We start from the raw sequence: 21,211 nt of genomic DNA, 5'->3' as shown, positions 1-21,211 counted from the left end.
GAGCATGATAAATTTTAATAAGCTCACGGTATTATTTTGGCGGTTTTGTTAATAGATTGGTGTGGTTTTGTGAATTGGTTCACGTTTATTATAAATGAGTTGATTTTGTATTTCCTACATATGAAAAACTAACTATACGTATTTAACGAAACAAAAAACAATCCGTTTTGCTTACTGGTGCTGAATTATCTATGGCGTGTAATTCAAGTGTCCCCATAAAAAATGTTTAGTAAGTTTCAATTTTATGTGATAGTGACGCAGAAACTTATAGGAACGTCTTTAAGGGTTCGTAACAAATAAAAGACCGATTACTGTTCAATAAATGTTCGTGAATGTTTGAACCAGGCATAAAGCAATTATACGCATTAATTAGCAGTCAAAGATAAAATGATTAGTAAAACAAATATATCATGTAATATATACGAGTATGTGAATATCGACAGATTGTTAAATCTGACAAAAAAATCTTTTATTGGAAGAGCATCGATGCGTAAATTTGATACGGGTCGGTACTGCAAATAGGTGCGGGCAGTCCAATAATTGAAAGGACGTTTTCATATTGCATTTATAATAGACTTGACCATGTGGAATGATCCTTTTTTAAGTTAAAAATGTTTTCCTTTTATTATCTATCTAAAAAAATCTGCAGTAAAAAAAAATGGGTTATTCTATTGTTTCCCACAAAGGTACAATTACTCGTATTTGAATTATTTTCACTGCCCTGCTGAAAATGTTTTAATATTCAAAAAAGAATATTGCAATTTCAATGGATTTCAACATAGAAACGTACCTATATATATTAAAATTAGTAATGGTTGAAATTTGAAATCGTTTTTTTAAACCATACACAACAAAAGTTTTTTTTTTTTTAATAAATTAATCCTGTTTCAGCAAAGTGTGAAGTGTTGAGAGGTACTGAGATTATTTGAAAGTTACATCACCGATGGATTCTTCTGACGACGTAACTACTACTAATTTGGCTCCTCCTTCGTAAGGCCGATCTTCAGAGCAAAAGTCGTGCCAAAATGTGTGCGATTCCGACACTCCTGCTGCCAGTTTGAAATGTAGCATTTTGTATTTGCACCAAAATTCGAAAAGATATTTATGCTATATTCATTTGCACTTTATCAAAATAAAAATGAATGGTAAAAGTCTTCCGATCGGAAAATTAATGGCTACATAATTATAATTTATTTTTTCTAATTTTCTAATTGTTGTAATAATAAAACTATTCGTAGGTCAATCAAATCAAAATATACTTTATTCAAGTAGGTTTTTATGAACACATTTGAATCGTCATTTAACAAACTATATGAGTTAAGCTACCTTTAGAATCTGAAGTTTATATTACTAAGCTGATTAATTATATAATTATATTATATAACTTACATATATGTTTCGTATTTTCACATTGCAATATTGTTATTACGTCAAAAGCGACATATTATTATATTGACGTGTAAAAAATAAGGATGTTCTCTGTACTAACTTATAGGAAAAAGCACTTCAATTTGTGTGCGTAATTAAGTGGAATTTACGTTGAAGCTCCTCGCTCGGCACTTTCCAACGGTAAATGAAATTTACGTACGTCTCTACCTTCGAAAAGAACCTCAAGTTCAATGTACAAGTTATAAAATTCAGCGATTTTCTCTAATCAACGATTTATTACACATTTATAAAACCGTTGTATTGATAGTTGCTTCATTGATTCATATAATTGTATCTAATATATAATATACGCGTATATATATATATGTGTAGTGACATAATTTAGGTTTTGCGGCTTATGAAATCAATTCAAAGAGTACATTTTTAAATATGTGTTTTCTATACACAGTACGTACTTTAATCGTGAGTTACAAATAAATTATCACTATATATATATCATTGCTTACATTATAAGCACGTAACAAATTGCTACCGAAAAGCAACCACGGCTGCACTAAATGGACATAGATTCGCTTTTATTTTTACAAGCTCTTATTTAACTTGAAATGTGTGAAAACAAAAACAAGTCGGAGTAATACACATATATTACATATATATATATATATATATATATATATATGTATCTATAGTACATTATACGTACATAGGTATATATGTATGTTATGACCTACATATATCCATAATTGGCTTTCTGACTGACTTTGTATGTATAGACACAAAATCTTGTAAATCTTATAGCCTTCCTTATTCAGTTCACCTGATCAAAGTGAAAGGTTTTTAGATCAGGAATTAAATTTACTTTACTTTCAGAAGAAAGTTAATGCAGTTAATACAGTGTCATGGAGACACATTCCATGTACAATATTACATCATGTTATGGTAATTTTGCACTGAATAAATATTTTATATTTTGAGGTATGTAAACTCGTAAATTATTCTTATAAGCTATACATTAGACGGACAGCATTTACATTTTACGTATGCGTGCTATGAATTATTGTTATCAATTTTTCGCTTGTATCTTGCACTGGATAGCAGGCTTTTAGTCTCTAACGTAAGAGAAAGGGTGCCCGAGACGCTGACTCTGTTCAATTATATTAATAATCCTTAGTTCATCAAAAATGATAATTATTTCTTTCTATTCTTTAATTACGAACTGAGTTTTAGCAATATTAAAATATTTGTTATATTGACAGATTTTTCTTTATTCTCAGTAAACAAAAATCAAATGAGCTACCAGGTACAATAATTGCTCACTATAGCTCCATCTTTATATTGACAATTTATTAACCATAAGATAAAGTATGTCTCCTTTATTAGCTGTGATTATGCTGGTCTTATGAGTCCTATGGTATATGAGTCCTTTTAAGCTGAAATACAGCAATACGTACTATCTTTGGCGTGTATTAGAATAACTTGTAGCCTCTATAATATAGTTTGTAATTACTCAACAAATTTATTTAAGATTACAAGAACTAATATTAAATATTAATTTATACTTTATAAACTTTTTATAAAGTCTTAGTTAAATGTATTTTTTTTTAATTATCACATTGGTATACTTGTATTTTAAAAAGTGCGAATGTAATGTCTAGCAGAGAGCTCTAGGCGCTCTTTGAACAGAATACTCATAGTACGGGGCTCCTTCGCACTTAACCTACTTACTGATTTCCATATAAATAGCACGCTAGTTAGTCACCTAGAAACGCAGTCTTGTATATATAATGAAAATGTTTTTACTATTCATATTAAGTATTCTAAAGCCTTTTACATTAAGTACATACCTGGTGGTACGGCTTTGTATAAGCCCGTCTGGACTAGTACTAGGTCAGATATTCTACCGCCAAATAGCAATACTTATTATTGTTTAAATGGTGAGTGAGTCAGTGTAACTACATGTACAAAGGACATGAAGTCACAGTTTCCAAAGTTGGTCGCACATTGGCAAATGTAATTTACTATTTAGGTACTAGTCGGTCTATGATATGATATATGATAAAAAAATACAATTTTAAGAAATAATTAGTTAACTCGAACTTAACAAGTACTTCGAACTGGTTATAATATATACCCATACCCTGAAATGAAAGGATACATACCCTGAACATTTTCAGAAAAACTTTTATAGAAAATTTTTACTAATTGGTAAATCGAGTTTTTAATTATGACTAATATAGTAATAGTAGTAATTATTGCAAATTATAATGTTTTAGAAGATACGACAAAGATACAACAAATAGTATTTACGAGAATAAGAAAAAAAAAAAATTTATTCATAAAATGTAATGTATGTATTGTAGTATCTATAAAAGTGACGTCATCATTTTTAAAATTGCATAAGAGATTGAAACGACCCTTATAATGAAGTAAAATATTCATCAAACATTGTCTGAGGCTCCGCAGGCAACTTAACCAAAAAATGCAATTCTCGTGTCTTTGGTGTACGTATTCAATTTTCATAAAATAAATAAAGTATTTCATAACAAATAAAGTTACGTGTTTCATGACTACTTTACATATGAAGAATTGAATAATGGAATTGTGACTGCACATAGAAAAAACAATGTACACAATATTTTGTTTAAATTCACCATAATTAATGCTTTTTATTTGGATGTATGGTCTGTGGTAAGATGACATGAACGATACTAATCTTTGATATTAAAAGTATTACATCATATCTCATTTATTTATGTAATATATTTATTTTGTATAGAAAACCTGGCTAAATTTTAATTTAAGATAAATGAAGTGAACGTGTAACGGCTAGTTTATCACCGTAGATAATTAGTATGACGAGCGGCTTCAAGCTACATATATGTATGTATTCAGTCAACCACTATAAATAATAATTATAATTTAATAAAAAAAAAATGATTACTTTAGATTTTTTCAATTAGAGTTTAGATATTTTCAAATACTGTAGGCAATAAATAGAAATCAATATTACTAATTTTTAATAATAATATTATTTTGGTAATTCGGATGTACAACGTATATTTGTTGTATAAAAAAAAAAAAACTATTAAGGCGGACTACTAAATGTAAGTGAATAAAACTGCTGTTACCCATGTTAAGTTCAGACACTGTCTGACACTCAGTTTCATATTTCTGACTTTGAAAATGTAACTATAGCTTAAAAATACGAAATAATAAAACATAATTTAAAAGCAAGCAATACCATTAGCACACAACCTTAAATTTTAATTTCCAAGGATTATCAACGCTAAAACCGGTTGAATGCAATTTTGCTATAGAAAACCAAGTCTTTCTTTAATTCGTTAGGAAATGCACGGAATAGGACCGTAACATTCGCGTGTCGTTGAATTTTTGAGAGCCTCATGTAAGTCTGGGCGCATTTCGGATGAAAATCTGCGGTGTCGTAGGCAAAAAAGAAAGTCATTTATGTACGGCGCAGTTTTGATGCTAACGTTTTTGCTGCTTCGTCGCTTCTGTTGGTTGATCTGTACGAAGCGAAGATTAATTGCGAATTTTTTGCCAGTACAATGACTTTTTCCTCATAAATTATACTAAGCTTGAAACGAAAATATACAAAATTAGATTTGTGTGTATTATAACTAATACATACAAACTTCAAATCATACGTATAATGTATAAACAGAAAACTGCGTTATAATAAAAAAAGCATAATTATTATCCTTACGTTAAAATAATATTTAGTTAATTTATGGCGTTTCTTTTTAAGTCTGAGGTATGACGTTATCGGTCACGAATATTATTTGTAATCGAAGGAGGTGCCCGTCTTAAAATATAAAATCTAAGCATCTATAAGATTACTTATTAACCAGATTATGCAAAAGAAGTCAGGGGCGGTGTACGCCCAAACCCATTCAAGGCGTGCAGACGGGCGATGAATTTTTGAGAGGCCTTGACGACGTGTGCCGAGAACTACTGAAAGCTTTTTTTTTTAGAAAAGGAATCGGCGTTGCACAGATAATGAACCAGACAGACGACGTGTTTTCATGTACAAGATGCAGGTTTTTTGACGTTTCAATGCGTCATTATACAGGCGGGCTTTGGCTTTTATTTGGTCATCTACATGTTTTTAAACTAGACTGCTTATGCAGCCAACTTTTAAATATATTATTGTATATAAAAGAAAACGAAGGGCTTGAATGTGCATGTTTACGGCTCTATAGCCTTTTTAAGAAGAACCAAAATATAAAACGGTAAGTCAAAGTTAATAAATGTTCTAATACAAAAATAAGACTTCTAAGTCAAAGAAGAAGTATAAGAAACTTGGCTTTAGCGTGGTGGACGCGCAGCTTAAAGAAGATCTTAAGCCTTAGAAAATGTATTTATCTCAGTTTTTTTTACAAATGTAGAAACGTTACAATTTCAAACTGAAAGAATACGATGTTTTCCTTCCATAATGATACTGATGATGATCTGGCCAATGTATTTTAACTTCAGCACAGTGCGATAATACGCTTTAAAAATATACAATTAAGGTCCATTTGTTTTTTCAAATCAAATCAAAATATACTTTATTCAAGTCGGGTTTTCAAGCACTTTTGAATCGTTATTTAATAAACTATTTTAAGTAAAGCTACCACCGGTTCGGAATGTAGATTCTAGCGAGAAGAACCGGCAAGAAACTCAGTAGTTACTCTTTTTAAACATCTAAAAATAAAGTCATGTTAGTGAAAAATAGTGGATTTTTATTATAGAAACGGACATTTATTTGCTGTAAGTTTAAATATCTTTATATATAAATCTTTTGTATCTACTTACCCTGTTTGTATGTTAACTGAACTAGGAAGCGGTGTTAATGATTTTATTGTGTCTTATTGAGTGGGTTCTTAGATGGTCTATATTGCTTCTATTGGTTGGTGTCGATGCCACACTCGGGCGAAGGCAGGACGGGCAGCTAGTCAAATGTAAAAACGAAAATCGTTTTAAATAAATTTAACTCGCATTATTTTTAAAATGTTTATTTTCTTTTAACTGGGTTGATTTATATGTTCTTTAAACAATTTTACATAAGAATTACTAACACCGAGGACTTAAATAAGTTAAAATAAAATTAGAGGTGTCGTGCTACGCCCGAATAAAATGAAATTGCTTTTGCTATATATTATGTATTAAATGACAGACGCAATAAAATAAATTAACGGCACTCGAGAACAATTCAATGATAAGAAATAAAATTTCCAAAACATTAATCTATACTAATATTACAAATGTGAAATTAACTCTGTCTGTCTGTCTGTCTGTCTGTCTGTAGCTTTTTCAATGCCAAACCAATGAACCGAATTTGATGAAATTTGGTATGAAGCAAACTTGAACTCCAAGGAACGACATAGACTACTTTTTTTGCCTAACACATGACAACCAATACTCTAAAACGCGAGTGAAGCCGCGGAGGACAACTAGTAAGAATTAATATTATTTAAAGCCATGTACAATAGAAAGATTTAGTGAGAAAGAGAAAGAGCGGGATAGGTCACCTGGAAGGGACATAACGCTTTTTCTGCTCGCTGCTTTTTCTGTTACTGTAAGCCGAGTAAAAGAAATTCGTTCCAAAAAATTTCATCAAACAATATCGGATTCATTTGCGCTTCAAATTAATCATGTTACCTGAATTCAAATGTGCGTGCTTCAAATACAATTAGATAAGTTGAAAATAAACAACCATATCGACACAAGCACTGAATTTAAAACAGTTATTAACAACTATCATGATTACTTTAGGGATTATTCCCTAATTATTAAATAATAATGTCACCGCCCTTTTTATATAATTGACTTTAAACTATGCAATAATATGTATAAATGAATTTGGCCTTGTAAACAATGTAATTATATTTGAATAAATAATATTAAATAACTACATTACGTATTGATTTGATGAAAATTCTAATTATCATGTACATAATTGTAAATATATAATTTATGTTCCTTAACTAAAATAAATACATTTTAATAGTTATTCCTCACGTAGAATCACGAAATCAAATACCACGAATCGTCAGTTAAAACAAATATTTGAAGCAATTTGTACGTCAGATTTAATATTCGTACCTAAGATATACAAAACAGTACTTCCCCTCTCATTATAATCTGTGTTTATATTTATCAGTAAAGCCACGTGAAATTAATTACAGGGTTAAAAGCGAAATATTAAGCGGAGTATGAAAACAACCGAAGGTCGGAATTAGTATATTATATAATTCAAAGTCATTTGGTGGAATAGAATTACTTGTAGAATAACATTTTCGCACAATATATTTTATGTAGTAATTGCTTTCGTATTAAGCACAAAAGTCAATTAACTCCAAATTAAGATTTCTTAATTCGTTAAGGCGAGGATAGACTTAAATAATGCTATCGTAAGGAAATCGTTCAAGGCCAAGTGGGCTGATATGAAAATGACCTAACTTTAAATCTGTTTTGGATGTAAGCCAAAGATACTTACGAGTATTATAATTTAGACCTCCAGGCCTGATAAAAGTAAAAGACGAAGGAAAGCAAATCAAGCAAAAAAGATTTTATTGTATGAGCATTGAATTAATTTTCGATTATTATTATTTTTTTCTACACGACTTGCGTAAATAGTTTATATAATAAATATGTTGTAAGCGTACATGTAAATATAACTGTTATATATTTTTATAATATGTTATATATTTCTATATTAATCGCTATAATATATTACAATTATTACTATGTTGGTACTCTCATCAGATATTCTTCCGCTAAACAACAATATTCAGTATTGTTGTGTTCCGTTTTGAAGGGTGATAGAACCGGTGTAATTACAGGCACATGGGACTATAACAACTTAGTTCTAAAAGGTGATGGTGAATCGGCGATGTAAGGAATAGTTGATATTACTTATACAGCCGATATCATTTCTATGGGACGTTGAACAACTGTCGGTTCATTTGTCCGGCGATCTGTATAAAAAAAATATATTTTCGAATCGAATAACAGACAAAATAACAGTGTTTAAAATTATTGCGTCATGCAAATAATTGCAATTGCATCTCAAGCTAAATTGTAATAAAGGTTATAAAATTTCTAAATATATTTAAAAGCAAGCATGAGAAATGCTATATCGGATACTGCACATATACAAGAACAAGAATTCTTATACTAAATTTAAATACCATTATATTCTATACATATTATAATTGTATCGAGATGATGACAATTCTATTCATACTGTACAAAAAAGTAAAAAAAAAATCGTAGACATATTTTAAAAATAGCATAAACATTTTCTTTAGGACTTAATGAGTCTCAGTAGTTTTTGTCCATATATGAACTGGTTACACAAATTATAGAACATCTCTTATCAACCGGGCTGAAAGGGACTTGAATAAGATTAAAGCTTGCTCGTTAAAGGTTTCTTTGTTTATTTAACGTCCCGCAACAACCCGAATATTGTATTTACATAATTAATTATGCAATTTATATACAATATTCGAATCTGAGTAAGTTTTGGTAAGTTTCATTGTTGGCTAAGCAAGTACTCCGGAGTAACCACTAATTGATGTTTGGAAAGCACCACTAATAGGTGGCTTCTTGCCTTTCTTGAATAAACTATACATATTTGTTTGTATAATCGTGTAACTATTCAACCGCGTTACAACGTTTTATCAATGTGAGGTTATTGTGTAAGTTTTTATAAACAATAGATAGATCAACAGAACAGTCTCGTGAACAAGACATTCGTAGATAATGTCGAAATATCGAGCTCCAACAAATAAAAATAAAAAACATGGTAAATATCCCGTTTTAAATACTGTTAGTAATAAAAATAACCATTATATATATACCATAACCATTATATAAGGGGTGTATTGGATTTTTTAGCGTCTAATTCAGCCAGTCGACCCTACGTGGTAGCTGTATTATTTAAATTCGTTGAAATCCAAAAATCTCTCGCCAGTGGCTCCAAGAAGCTGTCCTGCATGCAGCGGCCACACCCTGGAAACCACGTCGACTCGTGGGCGAAACCTGGCAGAGGGGGCTTGGATGCAATCGGCATCCCAGCTGGCGGTCATCCCCCGCCCAGTGCAATGAAGTCTATGTTGGCCTATCGGCAGTCCACTTTCGGTGGCAATATAGCAAGGCATCGTGAAAGGCTCAAGGAGGCGATAAGGGTTCGATTTTCGTCTCCTAGACACTGCATCCTGACTCTTCTCAGATCGTAGCGGCCATCCGTTCCATCCGAAAAAGAAGACGAAGGACGAGAGGGTGCATCTGCGAATGCGCGTACGCTTAGGCACCATAATATATCCTGCGCAACAGACTGTTTCTGGATAATGGTTCTCGAGACAAAGTTCCTGTGGCGATGGACTGAAGTAGAGAGGTCTGACCTTGCAAGTTGGGCTTTGTCTGAAGTCTGCACACAGGCGATACAGGGAGAGTGGTCGTTTTTACGTTGCATCGGAACAACAACGTAAATTGGGCAGCACCCTGTGTGCCAAAGCAGCCCTATTTAGGGAGGCACTGCTTTCCTCGCTCAGCCGAGGAGGGAGCTAGAAAAGGTGCTCTAAAAATTGCTTGTTCCAATCTTTTCGGGGGGCAGTAACCACGGCTGCTCGCGCAACCCATTTGACGTGGTCGAAAGTCCAAAAAAGTAAATAAAATCAATACATCTTCCTATCTTAAAATCGGTACGTGGAACATACGTACCCTTCTTGACCGCGATGTTAACTTATGCCCAGAGCGAAAGACAGCTGTAGTGGCAAGAGAACTACGCCGCTATAATATCGATATAGCTGCTCTCAGCGAAACACATCTTGCTGAGCAAGGTCAGCTCGTAGAACATGGGGGTGGTTACACCTTTTTCTGGAAGGGTACCCCAGCATGCGAGCCACGGCGCTCGGGCGTTGGCTTTGCGGTCAAGACGGAAATTGCTAAACAGCTTGAGGAATTTCCAATCTACATATCGGATCGTATTATAACGCTTAAGCTACATCTTGATAATAAAAACTTTTTAAATTTAATAAGCGTTTACGCACCTACTTTGGATAGCTCTGATGACATTAAAACTAAATTTTATGAAGAATTGACCCATGTCCTTTCAAAAATCCGACCACGTGAGCAGATCCTTTTGTTAGGCGACTTTAATGCTAGAGTAGGGCGAGATTTTGAGGCTTGGCCGAATGTAATCGGCAGACATGGTATAGGTAACATGAATAGCAATGGACATCTCTTGCTCAGTTTATGTGCTCAGTTTGGTCTGTCGATCTCAAACACATATTTTCGACTACCGGCCAAGTATAAAACCACGTGGATGCACCCAAGATCGAAGCATTGGCATCTCATCGATTACGCGATTGTGCGCAGAAGGGATATTGGACAGGTGAAAATAACGCGCGTCATGCGCGGTGCACACTGTTGGACCGACCATCGTCTTGTAGTAACGAAACTTAAGTTAAATCTTCGTCTTCCTTGTAGAAGTAATTTCGTTAAAACCCCGCGCACAAACGTCGATGACCTTCAACATATGCCAACGAGTGCGGCCTACATACAAGCTCTAGATGATGCACTGGAATCGTTGGACATTGAAAATGGTGACCTTAAGACCATCTGGCAAACGCTGTCAACAAAGCTCGTGGCAATCAGTACTCAAGTTTTGGGTCTCAAAACATACAAGTACGAAGACTGGTTCGATGAGCATGACGCTGAATTTATGGATGCTTTTAGAGAACATAGAAAACTTCTCAACAAGTTTGATAATCACCATCAAGATGAAATATTAGAGAAAATTAAGATCAGTAACTCTTGCCTTAGAAAAATGACCAGAGCAGCTAAAGACAAGTGGTGGCAAGAAAAGTCACTCTACCTGCAGATGTTATCTGATACCAATCAACTTGGTGCTTTCTATGACGAGATCAGAAAGCTCACGCGGCCGGCAAATCACAGCTCAGTACCATTGAAATCAGCTGACGGTATTCCACTCACCAATAGAGATGATGTGATGAATCGCTGGGCAGAGCACTTCAAACAACTCCTTAACGTCGATCGTTCTCCTGACTTAAATTACATAAATTCTCTTCCTAAAAACCCGTTAAATGATGAACTTCTAAGACCGCCATCATTAGAAGAAACTGTCCTGGCAATAAAACAACAACGGAACAAGAAAGCAGCAGGCATTGATAACATCAGCGGAGAAATTCTCAAATATGGAGGTGAGAATTTGCATATTACTCTCTGGAAATTATTTATGCGCATGTGGGAGGAGGAACAGGTACCGGAGTGTTTCAGGGTTTCTCGCATATGCTCTCTGTACAAGAATAAGGGTGATCGCACCGACTGCAATTCTTACAGAGGCATATCACTTTTATCTACCCCAGGTAAAATTTTTGCGAGAATAGTCCTGAACCGCTTGTTACCTGTATCCGAATCAATTCTTCCAGAGACCCAGTTTGGTTTCCGACCAGAAAGAGGGACATGCGAAGCCATCTTCTCAGTACGTCAACTTGCTGAGAAGAGTAGAGAACAGGGTCGACAAATGTTTCTGTGCTTTGTTGACCTTGAAAAAGCGTTTGACAGTGTTCCCCGAGACGCTCTTTGGATAGTGCTGTCTAAACTGGGATGTCCGGATAAATTTGTCAGGCTTTTACGACTACTACACGATAATATGACATGTTGCGTTACAGCAAACGGAGTGCAATCAGAATATTTCTCTGTCAACTGTGGTGTTAAGCAAGGATGCGTTCTGGCACCAACCCTGTTTGCATTATACTTCGCAGTTGTAGTTCGTGAGGCTCTCAAACATTTGTCCGAGGGGATTCGCATTCGATTCCGCACAACGGGTGGGCTCTTTAACTTGTCTCGACTCAAAGCCTCCACCAAAGTCTCTTTTACCGTCATCTCAGAGATTATGTACGCCGACGATCTCTGCTTCGTAGCTGACACTACTGCGGGCCTGCAAAACCTTATTACAGGCCTGGACAACGCTTGCACTAAATTTGGTCTTAAAATTAATGTCAAGAAGACAGAAGTGATGACCATGGGTGCTCATATATCACCAAGTGTATCGATTGGGGCAGAGGGTTTAAAGCATGTTGATAAATTCAAATACCTTGGTAGTACAATAACATCAAAATGTGACCTGGATGCAGAAATAAATAACAGGATTGGCGCTGCAGCTGCAGCTTATGGTAAATTACGTACCAGGGTATTTCGATCACATGATTTGAAGCTTATGACTAAAATCGGTGTCTATATGTCTGTAGTGTTGCCTAACCTACTATACTCGTGTGAAACCTGGGTACTATACCGCAAGCACATTCGTACACTCGACAGATTTCACCTCAAGTGCCTCCGGGACATCATGAACATCAGATGGTCAGATTGTGTAAGGAACACAAATGTGCTAAGGAAAGCAAATGTCGGAGGTATTGAGATGTATCTGATGAGGCGACAGCTCCGTTGGTGCGGACATGTATCGCGTATGCCGGAAAGTAGGGTGGCGAAACGCATCCTCTACTCAGAACTCCAGTACGGTAAACGTAAACGTGGTGGCCAGTACCTTAGATACAAGGATGTTCTGAAAAGACATATGAAACGGTGCAAAATAGAGCCATCTGAGTGGGAAGATAAAGCAGCTGAACGTACAGAGTGGAGGCGGCAAGTTAACGTTCAAGTGAATAAATTCGAGGTTGAACGTTGCCTAGACCTTAACAAGAAGAGAGATGAGTTAAAGGCCCGACCACCAGCTGCCATAGTCTTTAACTACGATGACGGGGTTTTAACATGCCCGAAATGCGGTCGTACCCTTATTAACAAGATTGGGTACATAAGTCATATTAGAGCGCATCAGAGAGCAGAACAACGGAGCTCTCACATTACATAAAGTAACTTTTACTTTTATGTAATTTCTTACTATATTTGTCTAGAATAACAGTCGCTGTAGCCGAAACCGGCCAGGAGACACACATATATATATATATTATAGTTAATTTAAAATCTTAAATAGATAGAAAGCGTTTAATAATTAAATTTGTTGATAATTAGCGAAGATGAAAAGAGTTAGTTCAAAATTCGGTTATTATTTACTACAGTCGTAACACTTAAGTGGGAAAAATAACGGTATCAATAATGCTTCAAATTATAAACTATGCAGCTAAAGCTGAATTATAGTAAATTTATTAAATGAAATGACGAAATAGCTTTATTTATGCAACGTGAACTTAAATATATAAAAAAGATTTAGAAAATATTTTTATGTTTACAAAATCCATATTAATGTACTAAGTATTGTTTCGAAGACTTTCTTAAGCAATCCGTTCGGACAAAAAATCCGGCAAAGAGTAAAATCTTTGTCGTCGTCTGCCAAAAAAAGTATGAAACATGCATATGAAAATGACATAATAGCAGAGCCTGAAGACGAAAAACCATTGTGTCCTTTGATATACAACGTATCATGTTACAAGACTGTCTAGAACTTGCATCCAAATACGCTATCCTAAATTTTCCGGGCTTATTCTGGATAATTTTATACATTACGTTCTAAAATAAGGTTTTTGTTGGGTTTTATTGCTGAAAATAAATAAAGGTTTTTTGAAAAGAACTGTTCCTCAATAAATCTCAATTTTTGGATCTATAGAGAAACGAAGAGGGTTATCGAAGAGGCATAACATGACATATACATAGACATATACAGAACCTGACTAGGACGTCACGATTATAACGGCCATAATCATTTTGTAATTGTCAGCAAGTGCCGGTTGTATAACACCTCGTCTTATTGCCTCCACACGTTTTAGAAAAGCAGTGTTAGTTTATAATTTTCAATATTAAATCACAAAAACTATAGCTAATCTCATAGAATAATACCTCGGTTAGTCTCGGTACACAAGAACCCGCTAATGTCACGTGGAATAAGACTAAAACTTGGATATTAAGATGAGAGCCTTTGAGGGGTTGTGCATCCGAAAAGAGTAGATGATGGCACTCCATGTTGCTTTATATTGTTGCTTACGACATTCAGTCAGTTTAAGTACGTATTCAAAAATACAGTCTGCATTTGAAATAGTAATAATGTGTGTCGGATTTCGGTACAAAAGTAGAGGATGCTTGTGTGAGAATGCGTTTTAATGTTACGGTATTATGTTGACGTTTTAAAGTAAAATAATATTTAAAAAAAGGATATGTTCCAAAATTGCCTAGTAGCAAAAATAGATATGTTCTATCAAGTAAAGCTATTTTAGTAACATATTACTCGTGGATGAAATATATTATTTTTATATTATTAAATAATGTTATTTGTGAAAATCTAAAACGAAGTCCGCAGAACCATTTATCAATCTTTAAATAAATAAGCCACAATCACGGATGAAATGACAAATATAAGAATGAAAATAACGTAAAATCAATACGAACATAACTTTGAAACGTCAGATGTACGTGCTGTGCGATCGAACTTTTGCGACAGTTCAACAGTCTGAATAGTAAATTATCGTTGCATATTAATTTAAATATTTTTATCTATAATTAAAATTGACAGAACCAGTAAACATAATAATAACGAAACCGAACGCTTTGTCGGCAATGTCGCGAGTTCAGTTAGTAAAGTTCGACGCGCGCGCTTTAAGCGTTAGCTCAGTATTGTATCTCTCTCTCAAAATTTATTTTTATTTAATTAGTATTTATAGTTATTTTTTGTTTTTTTTTTTTTTGTTAAAATTGAACAATTGTATAATAAAGTGCCAGTACTTAAAAGCGACTAAAGTTAAAAGTGGTGCAATTCAAAGATTTTGTGTGTGTTGAGAAATTAAAATTACAAATTATTAGCAGTGTTAGTATAAACTAATACACGGTTGTCGCTGTGACCACAGGGCATTGACCTGTAGCCGAGCTGTGCGTGTGATTCATACGGCTCGCACCTGTGCGTCGCGAAGAAGTCCTTATCTACTAGGATTACGTTCGCTTATTGAAATTACTTATATTTAGCAACAAGTGTCAGCGCTGTTTACCAGATCAACAAATTGTTATAAATTTGTTATTTTATGCAAGATGTCAAAGCAATGCGCAGGTTGTCGTTCGTCAATAACGCGAAAAGACTTTTTAACTTGCATAAAATGCAAAGATAATTATGATCTCCTCTGTGCGAACTTGACACCTAAAAAATTTAATTCTATGTCTCAAGAAAATAAAAATAACTGGACTTGTCAAGCGTGTCGTAGCAAAATACCTAAGTGTGATAATAAGAACACACCAATTAGCAGTCGTTATGGTACTCAAAACCAAACTGAAATCAACCCATCATGCCCAGAAATTTCTAACGTAACGTATCGATCCAAAAATATTGAACATGAACACAGATCCGTCAGGGATGAATATATAAATACGTCGGACTCTCAGGAATTAGAAAGCATGAAATCTCCCATATCTGATGTTATTAAGAATGAAATACGTTATGTAGTAAGAAATGAATTATCTTCTTTTCTCTCAAACTTTGAAACAAAAATATTCGAAATTCTCGAATCTAGAAACAAGGACTTGTTACAGCAGGTTGAACAATTAACCAGTTCGTTGAATTTTTTTGAGCAAAAATATGAAGAAATTAGACAAGATATTAAGATTAAATCGGAGTGCATAAAAGACTTGGAGTCGAAAAATAATGAATTAAAATGTACTGTCTCAGATCTTAGTGCCAGATTAACTCAAATGGAACAACATTCTAGGGCCAGTAATGTTGAGATTCAATGCATACCGGAGCACAAGTCTGAAAATCTTGTTACTATAATAAAACAAATAGCAAGCATCACAAATTATAAGTTAAATGAATCTGACATACATCTCTGTACACGCGTATCGAAATTAGATAAGTCAAATCCCCGCCCTAGGTCTGTACTAGTGAAATTTAGTTCCCCAATAGTACGAGATGGGTTTTTGGCAGCCACTTTATCATTTAACAAGAAGAATAAAAATAAATTGGATAAATTAAATACAAGCCATATTGGCATATCGGGTGATAAAACACCTATTTATGTGATGGAACATTTATCCCCGGCTATGAAAGCTCTTCATGCTGCTACCAGGATCAAAGCTAAAGCAAAAAATTACAGATATGTCTGGATTAAGTCAGGTCGTATCTACGTGCGAAAGAATGAGTCATCCGAACATAAACTTATAAAAAATCAAGACTCTGTTGATAAGTTAGAATAGTTACAACTTAATGTTTTTATTATTATTCAATTGATCTCAAATTTCTTTAAAAGTTGGTTATGTGTTATTAATTTCTTATAAAATAATTAAATTCGGTACTTTAAATATTTATTATCAAAATGTTAGGGGTCTTAGGTCTAACACTATGGATGTATCCCTAAAAATTTTAAATACGAACTACGATATAATTGTATTTACGGAAACTTGGTTAAACGGTACCATATTTGACAACGAAATATTCGACAGTAGATATAATGTTTATAGGACTGACAGAGCTGACGCTAGGCTCGGAGGAGGTGTATTAATAGCGGTTTCGACAAAATTCCCGTCATGTAAGATTTTAGGACATAGTAGCGATTATGAAGATCTATGGATTAGGGTAGAAGTAAATTCAGGCAAAAGTAAAGAATTTTTAAAAATCTGCGCTGTATATATTCCTCCTCCGATGAACCTAAGAACATTTAATAATTTTTTTGATGAAGCCAACAAATTATTTGAGCAGAATTCTTCTAAATATACCTTAATTCTAGGTGACTTTAATATCAATAATATTACATGGAATTCAAGCGAATCTGGTTCTAACTTAGTACCTGAATTTAATTCTGGTTGCGGCATACATAATGTCCTATCGGATTTTATGGAATTGAACGACATCCGGCAATTTAACTGCATTACTAACGAGAATGACCGAGTTTTAGATTTAGTTTTATTTGATTCGGATTTTCTTAAGATAAAACAATGCGAACCACCACTACGTAAAGTCGACTCACATCACCCTCCTTTAGAGATATTTGTTTCGTTTCCATTGAGTAAAGAAAATGCGAAAGCGAATCCTACGAGTATAAGGTTTAATTTTCGTAAAGCAGATTACGATAAAATTATATCAGCCTTGGACAAAATATCTTGGTTAGAGGAACTCCTCATTTATGACGATGTCAATCTTATGATAGATAAATTCTATAGTATATTAAGAGAAATAATCCAGCAGCATGTTCCTAAAAGTAAAAAATATAATAATAAGTATCCAACTTGGTTTAATTCTAATTTAATTTATCTGATTAAGCAAAAACATAAATATCACACTCGTTATAAAAAATATAAAAATCCTCTAGATTTACTTGAATTCCAATATCTTCGCGATGATTGTGAAAAACTTATGCATCACTGTTATAATAGCTATATTATGTCAATTGAGTCCGCTATAAGTAATAATCCAAGGTACTTCTGGACACACATAAAGAATAAACATAAGAATAGTTCCAACTATCCACCTATCATGTCATTTAATGAAAGTAAAACAACAGACAAAAAAGGCATATGCGATCTTTTTGCTCTTAACTTCTCAAGCGTATTTGAGACAAACCTTGGCCATTCGAGCTGTAGCTTAAGTAAATCGACATCTTGTAACGAAATGGAAAATATATTTATTTCTCAAAAAAGTGTTGCAATTAAATTAAAAAGACTTGATGTGCATCAAACTGCGGGACCGGATAATATACCACCTATATTTTTGAAAAACTGTTCTGATTCTATATCTTTACCACTAGCAATTATCTATAATACCTCTATTTACAGTGGAATATTCCCGGATAAGTGGAAAGAGGCCAGAATAGTACCAATATTTAAGGACGGTAATAAGGAGTGTGTACGCAATTACAGGCCAATTTCGATCCTATCAGCAATGTCGAAGGTTTTTGAATCCCTTATTTACCCGTTTATTTTTCATCATGTCAAACCTCTTCTATCACCCGATCAACATGGATTCATTACTATGCGGTCCACAAATACAAATTTATTAAACTACCTTTCAGATCTTATAGACGCAGTGGACAGTAATTTGCAAATTGATTCTATCTATACAGATTTTTCAAAGGCATTCGACAAAGTTGACCACGATCTATTGCTTCTTAAGCTGGCGCATCACGGAATTTCCAATCCTTTATTGACATGGTGTAAATCTTATCTTTGTAATAGGCCAGCGAAAGTCGTCATCGATGGCTATGAATCATATCCCTACATTGCCACCTCCGGGGTCCCTCAAGGCTCAAATTTGGGTCCACTCTTTTTTATATTGTTCATAAATGATCTCATGACGGTAATGAAGCACTCACGTGTATACATGTTTGCAGACGATCTCAAAATCACTAAGATTATTAAGCAACAGTCTGATGTCTTGGAGCTTCAAGAGGACCTAAATAATCTAGTAATCTGGTGTCAGAAAAATAAAGTGTATTTGAATCCCTTGAAGTGCTGTTTCATTAGATTCACAAGAAAAAGAAATCCAATAATTAGTTCATATACAATCTCCGAAAAACATCTAAAGGAGTCAAAAACGGTTCGTGATTTAGGCGTTATATTTGACAGTAATCTCCGCTTCGATGCTCACGTTGATGTCATTGTCACTTCTGCGTTGAAATCACTGGGTTTTATTATAAGACAATCTAAAGACTTCAGGAGGACATCCACCATGATTCGACTTTATAATTGTTATGTTAGGAGTAAACTTGAGTATTGTTGTCAAGTATGGTCACCGTTATATAAGGTATATGATGATCGTATTGAAAATGTGCAAAAACGATTATTGAGACACTTGTGTTACAAAATGAGGGTACACGTAAAAAGCTATAGCGATAGACTTAAGTACTTCGAAATGCAACCTCTTCGTGTGCGAAGATCCTTATTGGATTTAGCCTTTTTGTATAAGCTTTTTCATAATAAAGTGGACAGTAATTATTTGCTCGAAAAACTTAATATAAACGTGCCACGAAGACCACCTCGAAACCCATGTCCACTGTTCAAAATGAGTAAGAATCGAACCAATCTTGGGAAAAATTCACCATTAGCCCGAATGACACGCTTATATAACGCAATACCAACTATCGACATGGGTTTCGACACTTTTAGCACTTTCAAGAAGAAATGTTATGCCTTTTATGCAAATTGTTAGTCAAAGTTAGTCAAAGTAAATTTGTTTCTATAATTTGTTTCTGAACTTATTTTCATTTTGTTTAGTTTACATTTTGTTTAGTTTAGATTTGTTAAATAGTTTTCGATAAATTATTTTATTTCATTGTTTTGTAATTATTAGTTTTAGCTTTTCTTTTTTTTTCTTTTATTTTTATTTCTTAAGTTTTGTTTTAGAGTTCAATACTTTATAAGTGCATGTTGTGTTCTCCTATAATTGGAGGTACATTTAATATTTCATTGTCTATACTTGTATTTTTTGTATTACATATGTACCTGTGTTGGAGTTCCATATTAAATAAATAAATAAATAAATAAATAAATTAAAGAAAATAGGATTGACTATTATACTCCAAGAAGTTGCAAAATATATATATTGATTTTTAGTTGTTTTTTTTTGAAGACAATTTGACAGAGGATGTTAAGCCTATTTTCTAAATATTTTATTTTAATGAAACTTAAAAAATAAGAACCGATTCGGCAAAATGTAGGATAGTAAAATGTAAGGAAACCGTAAAATTCCCCAATGGCTTCCCGGCCAGTTCTATCCACTGTTTCTTTAAACGTTTTCAATAAAAATGCAAATGGACTGTCTACGGCTGTCCGCGAATTGACTCGCAAAACTATTTTATCTTCAAAAGTAAATTTAACAAACTTACACTTGTATTGACGTTGTTTTCTGACAATTGTATTATAAAAGAAAAAAAAACCATTCCATTTTATTTGGTTCGATCAATCAATATTATGTTTAAAATAATTTACGTATTACTGAGTACTTATATTTACTTGGCTTTATATGTTTTACTTGGTGGTCAACAAATACTTTTCAGAAAAACAGCATTTACTATTGTTGTGTTTAAAAAATATTATTAATTTTAGATTAAATTAACATTCAATTGAATCACCAACAAACTTGATATTAAAAATTTGCATTTTTTAGTAACATATATGAAATAGTCACAAAGGCTAATATATTATGGATTCCTATCCGATGTTAACATATTCCTATACACGAACGTTACCGCAGAAGACTACTCCGCCACGTGACCACTGCATCAATCACGTAGCTAGCGGAAATACAATGTTTATATTCTACTAACACCTAATAAAGCTCTGCTACCTGCGAGAACGTAACTGTTGAGTCTCAGGTGAATGGTTTTATCACAATATTATGTTTCCCTGAAACAAATTACAAAAATATAAACATTCCAAAGTAAATATCCATTAATGTATAAGAGGATTTTAATTAGTATGAGAAAGAATGTTGTATCAATTTGAAAAATAACTTATTTCATTTTAATCTCTCAACAAGACGTCTCCAGCCCGGGGTCGTTATAAAAGAAATTGTTTGTATAAAATATTAATAAAAAGTAATTTTCTTAATACACTTGGAGATTTTTCTGTAGAGTCGAAACGAAAACTGATATCTTTAGAAGTTGCACTTTTGCAAAACGAGTTACGACCAGGAAATTGAATTTATGTATTTATGAGTCTCCTGCGTATACTTGAGAAAATTTGTGTCTTTTAAAATAGGAATGAGCTAAATCCTAAATAAAATTGGATTAAAAATGGATTCAACCAGACTGAAATTCACTAACTATAGGTATCAAATTTTCAGAAATCTTTATACTAATATAAAAAA

This window comes from Vanessa atalanta, chromosome 7 (genome assembly GCF_905147765.1).
Source record: "Vanessa atalanta chromosome 7, ilVanAtal1.2, whole genome shotgun sequence".
Lineage (NCBI taxonomy): Eukaryota > Metazoa > Arthropoda > Insecta > Lepidoptera > Nymphalidae > Vanessa > Vanessa atalanta.
Note: the sequence above shows the minus strand (reverse complement) of the source record.